The 14,848-nt window shown below is 47.4% G+C and overlaps 1 pseudogene; it reads left to right on the plus strand.

Annotated features, from left to right (window-relative positions):
* The first annotated feature begins 452 nt into the window (after window positions 1–452).
* On the plus strand, window positions 453–13,672 carry LOC148995892 (uncharacterized; annotated as a pseudogene).
* Window positions 13,673–14,848: the final 1,176 nt, after the last annotated feature.

Raw genomic sequence — 14,848 nt, forward strand, 5'->3', positions numbered from 1 at the left:
CTCCAAAGCAACAGACCATTGACCAACAAGAGGAGCAATGGGCCAAGAGATCCCTATCTGAAAGATCAGTGAAACATCATTCAAAGTATTTTGATCCACCAGAAGTAGTGCCCCAACCAAAAATACGCAAAACAAGGAAAACATCAGAGGGTCATTCAGAGGTCACATCAGCCCAGGTAATATGAAATTCTTAATAATGCTATAAAGCTTTTGTTCACATTAGCTCATAACAATGTTTATATTATATTGTCTGTCCGTCCGTCCGTCCGTCCTCTATCTATCTATCTATCTATCTATCTGTCTGTCTGTCTGTCTGTCTGTCTGTCTGTCTATCTATCTATCTATCTATCTATCTATCTATCTATCTATCTATCTATCTATCATCAGATGAAAACATCAGTGGGACATCATTCAGATTTTGATCCACCAGAAGTAGTGCCCCAACCAAAAAGATGCAAAACAAAGAAAACATCAGAGGGTCATTCAGAGGTCACATCAGCCCAGGTAATATGAAATTCTCAATCATGCCATAAAGCTTTTGTTCATATTACTGTAACTCATAACACATTTACTGTAATATTGTCTATCTATCTATCTATCTATCTATCTATCTATCTATCTATCTATCTATCTATCTGTCTGTCTGTCTGTCTGTCTGTCTGTCTGTCTGTCTGTCTGTCTGTCTGTCTATCTATCTATCTATCTATCATCAGATGAAAACATCAGTGGGACATCAGTCAGATTTTGATCCACCAGAAAATAAGCCACCTAAAATAAGCCAAACAAAGAAAACATCAGAGGGTCATTCAGAGGTCACATCAGCCCAGGTATTATGACATTCTCAATAATGCCATAATCATGCTTTTGTTCAACAATTAAAAAAGATCAAATCATGAAATTAAGAACGAAAGATTTGTAACAGTAATAGCCGTTTGTAATTTATTATAAAGACACAAGCGAGTGTAGATCTTAAATTCCTAATTTGAAAATAAAACTTGCTTACATTAAAGTAACTCATAAAATCTTTTACGTATATACAAATATCCCATTTCAGGTCAAAGCTCTGTGGTCAAAGAAAGCATGTGAGATAGTTGTTGCCATCATACTGTCAAAGGACAAAAAAATGTCTTATATCCTGCATCATTCAGAGTTGAAAACACTCCAGCCACATAAATGGCTGATGGGGGAGGTAAGAAAAAATTATTCATATCTTTGGGAAATGCTTTGCAACTGAAAATTAATCTGTGAACATATGGAAATATAGAAATTTAAAGATGACAATGTTATCAATGGCAATGAAACACTGAATGAAGAAATTATAATTTATTTTTCCTCTTTTGATCTTAGACAATCCAATGTTATTTGCATGTGTTAGTGAACAACAGTGACCAGGGACATAGAATTTATGTACTAGATCAATACACAGCAGATGTCATAATTAATGACGAAAGAGACAAAGTACGGAGAAACATTCTCTCAAAGGTAAACATGATCTTTATCTTTTATTATCTTTAATCATTTAAGACAGTTAATTAACAATGAAATGTATCAATGAAATTGCAGGTGGACTTTCATGACTACGAGGGAATTATAAGTTCCCTTTCGTAGTCACTTCGAGTTACGTCAGAAGTGACGGAGATTGGGGGATTTCGCATAGAAAGCCAATCCTCTTCGAGTATTTAAACACGAGCCAATGGCATGCAATGCCTTGGGGCTGCGGAAATTTGCATAGCGTACTCCGCCCTACTCCGTGAGTATAAAAGGAGGAAGTGAACGCAACCGCAGTATGTTTTCGCTTCGGAGCCAAGAGAACCTCTTCACTCCTAAAAGCTGATTCAAGACTCTTCGAGAACGAGCGTCCTCTTCAGTGTTGGTGTGACGGCGGTACCCAGCGAGATTTTGCATTGCCTGCGATCTGAGCAGTGGTCTGCCAGACTTTGCACTTCTCCCTGGTAGCTTCAGCGCTGGAAGAGTGAATTTCTCCTTTCTCATAAAAGTGAAAGTGAAAGAGCTGCACGCGGCACGTCTTTTTAAAGATGGTTCGCCCGTGCCCTTCTGGATGTGGTAGATTTCTGTCATCATCTGATGGTCACGAACGCTGCTTTGTATGCCTGGGCATTCAGCATGCAGCAGCAGCGTTCGTGGATGACTCATGTTCCTTCTGTGGGAGCATGACCATCTCCACACTGAGGTCGAGGCTCAATGATCTCACTAGAGTAAGAGCCCCGGTCCCCCCTACTCGATCGGCTTCCTTCACGAAAGGGGGCCCGTCGACCCGGGGACCCGGCGATCTAACGGTGACGGTGTGGGATAAAGCCCCGACAATTCCTCGGGCCACACCTCCCGCCTCAGTGCGTGAGCCAGCGAGCGCTAGCTCGACTCGGTCGGTTGTCTCTTCGGCGGCACCGGCTGCTTCGAGCAGCGCTCCAGATGATGATGCGATGTCTATCACAGCATCACTAGGCGGGCTTGAGTCCTCGGGAGAGGAAGATGCGGCTGCGTTGCCCCCTTCGGGAGTGCCAGCGTTGCCCGTGTCAGATCCCGAGCTGACGGCCATGCTGTCTCGAGCCGCTGGGAGTATCGGGCTAGAATGGAAACCTCCATCCTGCCCCGATCTCTCGCGGATGGATAATTGGTATCTGGACAAAGCTGCCGCCGCAAGGCCACGGCCAACTCCAATACCTTTTTTCCCCGAGCTGCATGTGGAGTTATCGCGCTCTTGGGGGGCTCCTTTGTCCACTCGAGAGCGCGATCTCTCCCCCGCCTTTCCCCCCCTCGACGGTGGGGCCGCCCGTGGGTACACTGGGATGCCCCCGGTGGAGCGCTCTGTTGCGATGCAGCTGTGTCCACAGAGCGCCTCCACCCGTGGTCCTCCTAAGCACCCATCCAAAGCCTGTGGGTTCTCGTCTGCTATGGCGGCGCGATCCTATAGAGCGGCGGGACAGGCGGCTTCCGCTCTGCATGCTATGAGCACTTTGCAGGTCTTCCAAGCGAAGATGCTCAGAGACATGCACGAGGGCGGGACTGACTCGACGGCATTTAAAGATTTGCGGTCCGCCACTGACCTTGCTCTCCGGGCAACGAAAGTGGCCGCTCGCGCCGTCGGTCAGGTGATGGCCACTTCGGTGGTTCAGGAGCGCCATCTCTGGCTCAACCTGGCAGACACGCGGAGCGCTGAGCGGACTCGTCTGCTCGACGCTCCGCTCTCTCAGGTTGGCCTTTTCGGCGGTGCGGTCGAGGACTTCGCCCAGCAGTTCTCCACCGCCCAGAAGCAGACGGAGGCCATTAAACACATCCTGCCCCGGCGACCAGCTGCTGCCTCCACCCAGTCACCGGCGCAGGTGCCTCCCTCTGCTCGCCGCCGAGGACGCCCCCCTGCGGCTCCCCTCCCTCCCGCCCGGCCCCAGCAGCAGCCTTCACCCGGGCCCCGGCGTCGAGGAGGCCGCAGGCCGGCGTCACAGCCCCCTCAGGCCGCTCGCCCCGCTAAACGCCAGGCCAAGCGAAGATCCTGACACGGGCCGCTCAGTGACGATCTCGAGTCTTTCCCAGGAGGCGGTAGCAGGCCCCCTCCTTCCCCCGGTGGAGGGCCGGGGGAGAATCTTTTGTTCTCAGCTCCCCGCTGCTCACCCACGGGTGGGCAGCACCCTGAACTGGTTAAAGAAAGACTTGACATCCTCACTGAGCTCACAGACTGGAGTGGGTGCGCTAGATGCCCCCGTGCGTCAGCCCACACACTCCTCTCTGTCTCTGAGGGCGCAGAAGGGTGCGTGTGTCGTCCCCGGGCTACACCAATCCCTTCCCCCTCTGTCGCCAGACCCCCAGCAGAACAGACCCCCGTGGAACGCTCCGCTTTCCCTGGTCCCTTCTGTCGGGGAGCGGGCTTCGACGCATCCGAGCGGGGTAACTCCTGCACGCGTGCCAGTCGACCCGCACCGCTGCCCCTCCGGGGGGACGTCTGTGGTTCGCATGACCCCGTTGGCTCATTTCTTGGAAGCCTGGATAGCGCTTCCCGGGATATCCCGCTGGGTCATCAGAACGATCAGATTCGGCTACGCGATTCAGTTCGCACGGTCTCCTCCCCGCTTCAGGGGAGTTCGCTCCACGATAGTTGGTGGCAATGCCCCAGTCCTGAGAGCGGAGATTGCGACCCTGCTGACGAAGGGTGCAATCGAGATGGTCCCTCCAGCCGAGGTGAAGTCCGGGTTTTACAGCCCCTACTTCATTGTCCCCAAGAAGACCGGTGGGTTACGGCCGATCCTGGACCTGCGCATTTTGAACCGTTCTCTCCATCGACTACCGTTCAAAATGCTCACGGCCAAACGCATTTTCGAATGTGTTCGGTATCAGGATTCGTTTGCAGCGATCGACCTGAAGGACGCGTACTTCCATGTGTCCATCTTACCTCGACACAGACCGTTTCTTCGGTTTGCCTTCGAGGGCCAGGCATATCAGTACGCCGTTCTCCCATTCGGGTTAGCTCTGTCCCCTCGCGTCTTCACGAAGATCGTCGAGGCAGCCCTTGTTCCCCTTCGCGAACATGGGGTTCGCATCCTGAATTATCTCGACGACTGGCTGATACTAGCACACTCTCGAGCTCAGCTTTGCGAACACAGAGACTTGGTGCTCCGGCACCTAGCCCGTTTGGGCCTTCGGGTCAACCGGGAAAAGAGCAAACTTTGCCCCGTGCAGAGGATCTCTTTTCTCGGCATGGAGATAGACTCGGTCGCCATGTCCGCGCAGCTCACGAACGAGCGCGCGCACTCACTGCTGGCTTGCCTTCGTCAGTTCGAGGGCAAGAGTGCGGTTCCACTGAAACTTTTTCAGAGGCTCCTGGGGCATATGGCATCCGCGGCCGCGGCAACGCCGCTCGGTTTGCTTCATATGAGACCGCTTCAGCTGTGGCTTCGCGATCGAGTCCCGAGGTGGGCATGGCATCGCGGCTCGCTCCGAGTCCCAGTGACTCCGGCATGCCGGCGAACCTTCTTCCCGTGGTCGAACCTCAGCTTTTTTACGGACAGGTGTCCCTATTCAGCGAGTTTCCAGACATCTCGTCGTCTCCACGGATGCATCTACCACGGGTTGGGGTGCCATGTGCAATGGGCATGCAGCCGCCGGTTCCTGGACAGGAGCCCAGCGCCTCATGCACATCAATTGCCTCGAGCTGCTGGCGGTACGGCTCGCCCTGTACCGCTTCAGAGCGTTGCTCAAGGGCCAGCATGTGCTTGTCCGCTCAGACAACACTACGGCTGTAGCGTACATCAACCACCAGGGGGGTCTACGCTCGCGCCAGTTGTCGCAGCTCGCCCGCCACCTCTTGATATGGAGTCAGAAGCACCTGAGGTCCCTTCGTGCAGTTTACATTCCTGGAGACCGGAACTGGGCAGCCGACGAGCTGTCTCGGGTCCGTCCTATCTCCGGCGAATGGCGACTCCATCCCCAGTCGGTCCAGCTGATCTGGAAAGAGTTCGGGGAGGCACAGATAGATCTGTTCGCCTCTCGGGACTCAGCCCACTGCGCCCAGTTTTATTCTCTGACCTGGGGCACTCTCGGTTCGGATGCGCTGGCGCACAGCTGGCCACGGGGCCCACGCAAGTATGCGTTTCCCCCAGTGAGCCTCCTTGCACGGGTGTTGTGCAAGATCAAGGAGGACGAGGAGCAGGTCTTGCTGGTAGCCCCCTACTGGCCCACCAAGACGTGGTTCTCCGATCTCATGCTCCTCGCGACAGCACCTCCTTGGCCTATTCCTCTGAGACAAGACCTACTCTCTCAGAGACGGGGCACTCTATGGCACCCTCGTCCCGATCTTTGGAGGCTGCACGTGTGGCTCCTGGACGGGACGAGGAGGGTTTGAGTTCGCTGCCACCTGCGGTGGCGGCAACCATCACTTCCGCAAGAGCGTCGTCCACGAGACACCTTTATGCGTTGAAGTGGAACCTCTTCGTCAGCTGGTGTTCTTCTCGCGGAGAAGACCCCCGGAGATGTCCGGTCAGTGTTGTGCTTTCCTTCCTGCAAGAGGGGTTGGAGCGCAGGCTGTCGCCCTCCACCCTTAAAGTTTACGTCGCGGCCATTGCCGCTTCTCATGAAGCAGTGGAAGGTAAGTCCTTAGGGAAGCACGACCTGGTCATCAGGTTCCTGAGGGGAGCGAGGAGGCTGCATCCGCCTCGTCCTCCCCTCGTACCCTCTTGGGACCTCTCAGTAGTTTTAAGTGCTCTGCAGAGGCATCCCTTTGAGCCTTTGCAATCAGTAGAGTTAAAGTTTCTGTCCATGAAGACAGCACTCCTGGTTGCATTGGCCTCCATCAAGAGGGTGGGGGACCTGCACGCATTCTCCGTTGACGAAGTGTGCCTGGAGTTCGGGCCGGCTTACTCTCACGTGATCCTGAGACCCCGGCCTGGATATGTGCCCAAGGTTCCCACCACTCCCTTCCGGGACCAGGTGGTGAACCTGCAAGCGCTGCCCCTGGAGGAGGCAGACCCAGCCTTGGCACTGCTCTGTCCGGTACGTGCTCTCCGCACCTATGTCGACAGAACGCAGTGTTTCAGGACCTCAGACCAGCTCTTTGTCTGTTATGGAGGGAGCCAGAAGGGAAGGGCTCTCTCAAAGCAACGGCTGTCCCACTGGATTGTGGATGCCATTGCTTTGTCTTACCAGCAGCAAGGCCGTCCGTGTCCCCTTGGTGTGACGGCCCATTCCACTCGGAGTGTGGCCTCCTCTTGGGCTTTAGCGCACGGCGCCTCGCTAACAGACATCTGCAGAGCTGCAGGCTGGGCGACACCCAACACCTTCGCCAGATTCTATAATCTGCGAATTGAGCCAGTGTCCTCTCTCGTACTCGTTCCGGCCGGTACTGGACCCGCTCAGGTGTCTTCGCTTGCTCGCCACTCCACTCCCCGGACTGGATAAGTGCGATTTTTCTCAGTTCTTCTATTGAAGACTCGAGTCCTCCAACACCGACGATGCGGGCTCCACTGCTGTCGCTCTGGATGCTAGCTAGGTGCCTCCATGCGTACGGTTCCCCCCTGGTAACCGTCTCATGTGTATTATCCACTGTGAGACTCTCTGAGCATGTGTCTTCCCTTGGCAAGCCATCTGCCAACCCTGGAGTTTAAAACTTGCCACCTCTGCTGGTACTCCAGTTTTCCATATGTGTTCTTATACCATATGAGTATTCTTAAGTCCTCCCTCTGGCAGGCATCTGGTAACATGTCCCCTCCGGGATATGTTTCCCAGTGTACCTTGGTAATCCTGTGTCAAAGTAGATCCCAAAAAAAGAAAAAAAAAAGAAAAAGTGGGGTTCAGATTTTCGCAGGGCACTGGAAGACAGCTTGAAGTTGGCGTGATGGCACAGACCCCCAATCTCCGTCACTTCTGACGTAACTCGAAGTGACTACGAAAGGGAACGTCTCGGTTACGTATGTAACCCTCGTTCCCTGAGTAGGGAACGGAGACGTTACGTCTCCCTGCCACTTCTGCTGTATCGCTGGGTAGATGCCGAGTTCAGTCTTGGCTCCTCAGCGAAGACATACTGCGGTTGCGTTCACTTCCTCCTTTTATACTCACGGAGTAGGGCGGAGTACGCTATGCAAATTTCCGCAGCCCCAAGGCATTGCATGCCATTGGCTCGTGTTTAAATACTCGAAGAGGATTGGCTTTCTATGCGAAATCCCCCAATCTCCGTCACTTCTGACGTAACGTCTCCGTTCCCTACTCAGGGAACGAGGGTTACATACGTAACCGAGACGTTTCCTGAATGTCAACGAGAATCATTGGATGTTTTTGGTGAATACATTTTATGGTCCTTGTGTAATAAACTAGACATAGTTACTCTATTCTATAAAGGATGTTCATATTTCAGGTGAATTCAGATGAGCCAAGACTTCAAATACCAACCATCAAAATTCAAATATAAACAAACAAAGTCTGTGTCTACACCAGACACAAGAGGGTGGTGTGAATGAATGAATAAATGAAGTTTAGTTTCATGAAATGTAAATATGAAATTGATTTAACTATTTAGTTATCTATTATCTGTTAATTATCTATTATCTATTTAGTTTCATCTTTTTTATTTATCTTGCACAGTATCTCCATGCAGAATCCAGCCAGGTGTTTGTGATAGATCCAAAGGGACATGACGAAGAAGCGAAATCCATGCATGCAGCCAGTAGATTTCGGTTAGATTTTTGCTTGTTATATGCCCCTAGTGGGAAGACACTTTTTCTGTTTTCTTGTCATGGGGGAAACTAAACACATATTGTATATGAGATTTTAGACCAAAATGTTTGTAGTGCTCTTCAGAATCATCTTACTGTAAAAATGTTACAATTTTTTTTTTAAAATATATCCTTCCTGTTAGTGTTCCAGAGACAGGGTGTTCCTGTTGTGTAAGTGTACTAGCCTTCTCATAAGGTTTTTATTTCATTATTTTTTACTTACAATGAATGTACCTATTAACTTTCAATGTATATAGCAAGCATCTTACAATCATTAAGTGTAAAGTGATATAAGACAATAATTATGGATAATAGAGAATTGACTGGACAATATAGGGAGAAGAGTGGGGATGTGATGGGGAAAATATGAGCCGGGAAACAAACCTCTCACTGTAGAACAGCAGAAAGGGATTTGTCTCTGATTTGTTACATTTCTCTAAATTTAGACTCAAAGTAACAAACTCAAAGATTGACTAAATTTAGTATGTTAATGATTGTCTTTATTTACACTGCCTAGAGAGTTCTTCAAGATGAGACGAATCTGTCTCAGTAAAAATGACTGGGCGGACATAAAATGGAATGGAGGACTAATTAACCATTCCAAACAAGGAGACGGGTACAGCTGTGGAGTGTTTGTAATGCAGGTTGGTTTTCCTCATTAAACTCTGAAAACAAATTCTTATAATAAACTCTAACAGTTTTTATACTGTAAATTTGTGGTGCAAAATGTTGATTTGGTCTTAAATCAACATGCACCAAGACAATAAAGCAGAATGGAAGTGGTAAATTGAGGCTATATACTGTAAATGTAGTAATTTTTTTAGATTTAGTAGTCACTGTACATAATGATGATCCAAATAGTCTACTAAATATTATTTATGGACTTAGATGTACAGTATGTATATTTTAATTTTTTTTATGTATTGCTAATGTGGTGAAACAATCTCCCCTGAAAAAAAAAAAAAAAAAACCTGAACTTATCTTGAATTATGTAGATGGCAAAAGAGGTTGTTGGTGCTTTTCCAAGTATCCCTTCCCATTTTGCAATAAACTCAGCCAGGAAGCACATGAAACATCTGCGACTGACGATGACAGAGGAACTTCTGAAAGGCTCAGGTAATTTATTTATTGTGTGTAGATTAAAGTGTAGATTTGTTTTATCACATTAAGCCACACACTTTGTAACACCATACTATTCTTTTATACATGAGGAATGCAAGATCGATAAAAATTTAAGTAGTAAACATATGGTAGTGTATGTTATACTATTTACAGTATGAACCATTTGTCAACACAACTAACAAATAACTCTGTGTTTTCAGTATTCAAGAGGGGACATTGTTGCTCATTATGTGCTGCCTCAAAACCCCCCAGTGGTGGTACAAAAACATTTTGGGTGGGTAATGTAGCACTGATTATACTGGTAGCACATTATAATAAGTACAGCAATAAAGTTCATACACATTTTAAATTGTTATTTATTATTTATTATAATTTATAGTCAATTCATAGTTTATACAATGCTGTGACGATCTGCGGCTGGAGTGCCCGCTTGAGCCTCTGGGGGGCACTCCTTCCTAGTTTATTGTTTCATTCATGTTTTACCCTGGACTGATTATGGTTTATTTCATGCACCTGTGTTTTATCATCTTGTTTAGTTCACCTGTTTTAAGCCCTGTGTTTCTGCCCTGTCTTGGTTGGTTGTTGAATTTATGTGTGTTACGTTGGTGCTCTCAAGTTTCTCGAGTCCTGCTTCTAGTTTTGTGTCTTGTTTCAAGTTTGTTTAATAAAGCTACACTGCGTTTAGACCCAGCCTCAGCTCTGTTTCTCCGCACAGCGTCACAGAACAACCAACCACAATATGGGTCCAGCAGTCGTCAGCAACCGGGCTATGATAGAATACCTGTCGTCAGTCTTGCAAGAGGGCCGGTCTGTCCAAAGGTACGCGAAGGAGTTCCTGTCCATTTGCAGTGTGGGAGCGCTAGATGATATCCAGCCAGTAGCGGTTCTAGGCACGGGCGAACCGGGCAGTCGCCCGGGGCGGCATCTCTTCATGTCACATGGGGGGCGGCACGAGCAGTTAAAAAAAATCCTCTGTCCCGCTAAGGTTTTCTATTTTGTATCATTTCAATTCAATTATTGGCAATGGCGCCCCTGCTTGCGGAGAAGGTGCCGTGCACAGAAGCGATATCAAGGGGAAGGGGGTCTCTTGATTAGTTCACGTATCGCGTCTTTTGCCGCTCGAGGTCGTTATTTCAAATAGGCGATTAGGCGCACGGGAAGCGCGCTCATTACGCGCTCGCGGGAGGCGCGCTCATAATCTTTTCAGCATGGGAGTGCACGTGCACCCAAACACTTGGGTGTTTTTCTCTTCTCCGTAAAGAAATCTTTTAGCAGAGCTTCAGCAAGCGTTTTTCTGTGGTGGAAATACATTCGCTACTAAAACTTCTTTGCCATTGTGGAGAGCTTAGTGCATGGTTGTATAGCAACGACAGCCATGGGCAAATCGGTCCGAATTTTACTATTAATAATAAAAGATCAGCTACTGTGCATTATAAATGTCAGGAATGTATCTTTATTGACTCATTCTTTTTATAGAGATGATTGAATGCTGAAATATGAGGTTTATATTTTTTTTAAATCTTTTGTGTTAACCTTTTTTTTAAGTTTAGTAGGTAAGATACACTCCTTTAAAACAAATCTTTAATGTTATTAACTTGGTGAATTGATTTCATTGTGTATTAGGCTTTTTGAACAAGATTCTGTGTATGTGATCATGTTGGTCACTATATTCATGAAAATAATTTACATAATGGTCAACTTTATGTGTTTTTATAGTAGCCTATAATATGCAAAGTACAATTTTCTATTTTCTAAATAATCTCTGATTCTGTCCTTTTCTCTGACATTTTAAGAGTGACATAGGGCTACAAAAGCAATAACCAATGCGCGAATGGTTACTTCCTCCCTTTAAAGTTAGATAAATCTAGCAAAATAAGTGGATTCTATTAACTGTGTTTTTCAAATAAACGGAATGTGATTTTATTTTTGGTTTAGTTTTTTTTTTTTTTTGGTTGGTTGGTTTTTTGGGGGGGGGGGGGGGGGGGGGGGGCGCTCGAAGGGGGTCTCGCCCTGGGTGTAATTCAAAGTAGAACCGCCACTGTATCCAGCTCATGGGCCTGTTTCTGAATGGGCTGGATTATGAGATCGCTCGATGGATGCCGCGGGACCTTGCCAACTGGACTCTTGACGGGTATGTCGCTCGGGCTTGTTCCTTGCAGGACCTCTTCACTACTGCACGCTTATTCTACTCGACACCTGCCGAGTGTACTTTACCCGCGAAGCCCTCGTCGTCTTCACCGCTGGTTCACGTCAGTCACGACGAGCCCGCGCTTCACGTGCGCATTGATGAGCTCGCGACTCACGTCAGCCCAGCCGAGCCCGCGCTTCACGTCAGCCCAGCCGAACTCGCGATTCACGTGAGCCCCGCGAGGGAATCTCCTGTTCAAGTGGATGAATCTCCAGTTCAAGTGGATGAATCTCCAGTTCAAGTGGATGAGTCTCCGGTTCAAGTGAGTGAATCTTCAGTTCAAGTGAGTGATCCTGTTCAAGTGGATGAATCTCCTGTTCAAGTGGATGAATCTCCAGTTCAAGTGAGGGCTGAGTCTTCAGTTCAAGTGAGTGCCGAATCTTCAGTTCAAGTGAGCGAGTCTCCTGTTCAAGTGAGTGAATCTTCAGTTCAAGTGAGTGATCCTGTTCAAGTGGATGAATCTCCGGTTCAAGTGGATGAATCTCCAGTTCAAGTAAGGGCTGAGTCTTCAGTTCAAGTGAGTGCCGAATCTTCAGTTCAAGTGAGCGAGTCTCCTGTTCAAGTGAGTGAATCTCCTCTTCAAGTGAGCGCTGAATCTCCTCTTCAAGTGAGCGCTGAATCTCCTCTTCAAGTGAGCGCTGCATCTCCTCTTCAAGTGAGCGCTGCATCTCCTCTTCAAGTGAGCGCTGCATCTCCTCTTCAAGTGAGCGCTGCATCTCCTCTTCAAGTGAGCGCTGCATCTCCTCTTCAAGTGAGCGCTGCATCTCCAGTTCAAGTGAGTGAGTTGTCCAGCCCAGCGAGTGTGTCTAGCCCTGTGACGCGCCGCCGCAGGAGGAGGAGAAGGAGGACTCGTTTGGTTCGCCAGGCCCCGGTGAGCGTGCCCAGACTCCTCGCCCTGCCAGCCCCGCCTCTGCGCCTCGCCCTGCCGGCCCCGCCTCTGCGCCTCGCCCTGCCGGCCCCGCCTCTGCGCCTCGCTCTGCCTGCACCCTTCAAGCTCCGGGAGGCCTTTCCTGTACCCGTTCACCACCCAGAGGCTCCTCCCGTGAATTTCCCCAAGTATTTTTTTTGGGGGGGCAGTAGGTACTCTGTGGGGGCCATGGAGGTGATCCTGACATGGACCTCTGAGTCTGTGAGGGCCATGGAGGCGAGGCTGTCATGGACCTTGCCTGTGTCTGCTCCGCCTTGGCCTCCGCCTCGTCCTGCTCCGCCCTCGTCTCTGTCTGAGTCTGCTCCGCCAAAGTCTGCTCCGCCCTGGCCTCTGCCTCGTCCTGCTCCGCCCTGGCCTCCGCCTCGTCCTGCTCCGCCTTGGTCTCCGGCCCAGTCTGGTATGCCCATGCTCTGCGGCCCAGGCCCGCCTTGGCTACCTCCTGGTCCTGTTCCCCTGCACGGGCCTGGCCCTCCGTCCCTCCCCCGGGATCACCTTCACTCTGCCCCCCGCCTGGATCGTTCTAGGAGCGTCTGGAAGCCGCTCCTTAGAGGGGGGGTTATGTGACGATCTGCGGCTGGAGTGCCCGCTTGAGCCTCTGGGGGGCACTCCTTCCTAGTTTATTGTTTCATTCATGTTTTACCCTGGACTGATTATGGTTTATTTCATGCACCTGTGTTTTATCATCTTGTTTAGTTCACCTGTTTTAAGCCCTGTGTTTCTGCCCTGTCTTGGTTGGTTGTTGAATTTATGTGTGTTACGTTGGTGCTCTCAAGTTTCTCGAGTCCTGCTTCTAGTTTTGTGTCTTGTTTCAAGTTTGTTTAATAAAGCTACACTGCGTTTGGACCCAGCCTCAGCTCTGTTTCTCCGCACAGCGTCACAAATGCAGTCTCTACATTGTTAATTTTTAATAGGATATAAAGAAATTGTGAGTTCTTGATTCATTGTCACTGTAACACAATAATTATTGTTTAATCAGCTCGTAGTAAAAAAAATAATAATAATTGATCATTAGGAGTACATTGTTTTACTTTATATTATGTCACAAAACACTGGAAACTTAATTTGTACAGATTAATTGATTACTGAACAATTTGATAAGGTAACTAATATCTTTTGACAGATTGAATGTCACCGCTGCAAGAGGTAGCATGCCTTTCTATGTCACGAAAGGAGCTTAAGAGAGTTCAGAAAGTTGACTGGAAGTGCTGCCTATGCAAATAATTGTGGATTGGTCATTGGTATTTGTTCAGTTCCCTACAATTACCAAAAAAGAGTCAACGGCGAAAAAAGAGTCTTGTTGGAAGCTGACGGAAATAAAATAAAGACAACCAAATAAACATGTTTGAAATATTAAAATATTTTGTATCATATTTTTTTGCACATGAGACCATATTTACATATGATTTAACAGTTTATTGTTATAAATATCAAAAATCTAAAAGGTGTGCATCACACCTGAGACCTGGATGAACATTTTACAGTATGTTTTATGACTGTAAGTCATTGTTTTCAAATGCTATTGAGCTTTAAATATTGTCATATTTTGTGTATGGTCCCATACAGTAGTGAAATACATATCAATATTTACATATGATTTAAACGTTTATTGTTATAAATATCAAAAATCTAAAAGGTGTGCATCACACCTGAGACCTGGGTGAACAATGTACAGTATATTTTATGACTGTAAGTCATGGTCTTCAAATGCTATTGAGCTTTAAATACTGTCATATTTTGTGTATGATCCCATACAGTAGTGAAATACATATCAATATTTACATATGATTTAAAAGTGTATTGTTATAAAAATCAAAAAACTAAAAGGTGTGCATCATACCTGAGACCTGGACGAACATTTTACAGTATGTTTTATGACTGTAAGTCATTGTCTTCAAATGCTATTGAGCTTTAAATATTGTCATATTTTGTTTATGGTCCCATACAGTAGTGAAATACATATCAATATTTACATATGATTTAACAGTTTATTGTTATAAATATCAAAAATCTAAAAGGTGTGCATCATACCTGAGACCTGGATGAACATTGTACAGTATGTTTTATGACTGTAAGTCATTGTCTTCAAATGCTATTGAGCTTTAAATATTGTCATATTTTGTGTATGATCCCATACAGTAGTGAAATACATATCAATATTTACATATGATTTAAAAGTTTATTGTTATAAATATCAAAAATCTAAAAGGTGTGCATCATACCTGAGACCTGGATGAACATTTTACAGTATGTTTTATGACTGTAAGTCATTGTCTTCAAATGCTATTGAGCTTTAAATATTGTCATATTGTGTGTATGATCCCATACAGTAGTGAAATACATATCAATATTTACATATGATTTAACAGTTTATTGTTATAAATATCAAAAATCTAAAAG

Source organism: Pimephales promelas, chromosome 2 (assembly GCF_988280905.1).
Source record: "Pimephales promelas chromosome 2, fPimPro1.hap1.1, whole genome shotgun sequence".
NCBI lineage: Eukaryota > Metazoa > Chordata > Actinopteri > Cypriniformes > Leuciscidae > Pimephales > Pimephales promelas.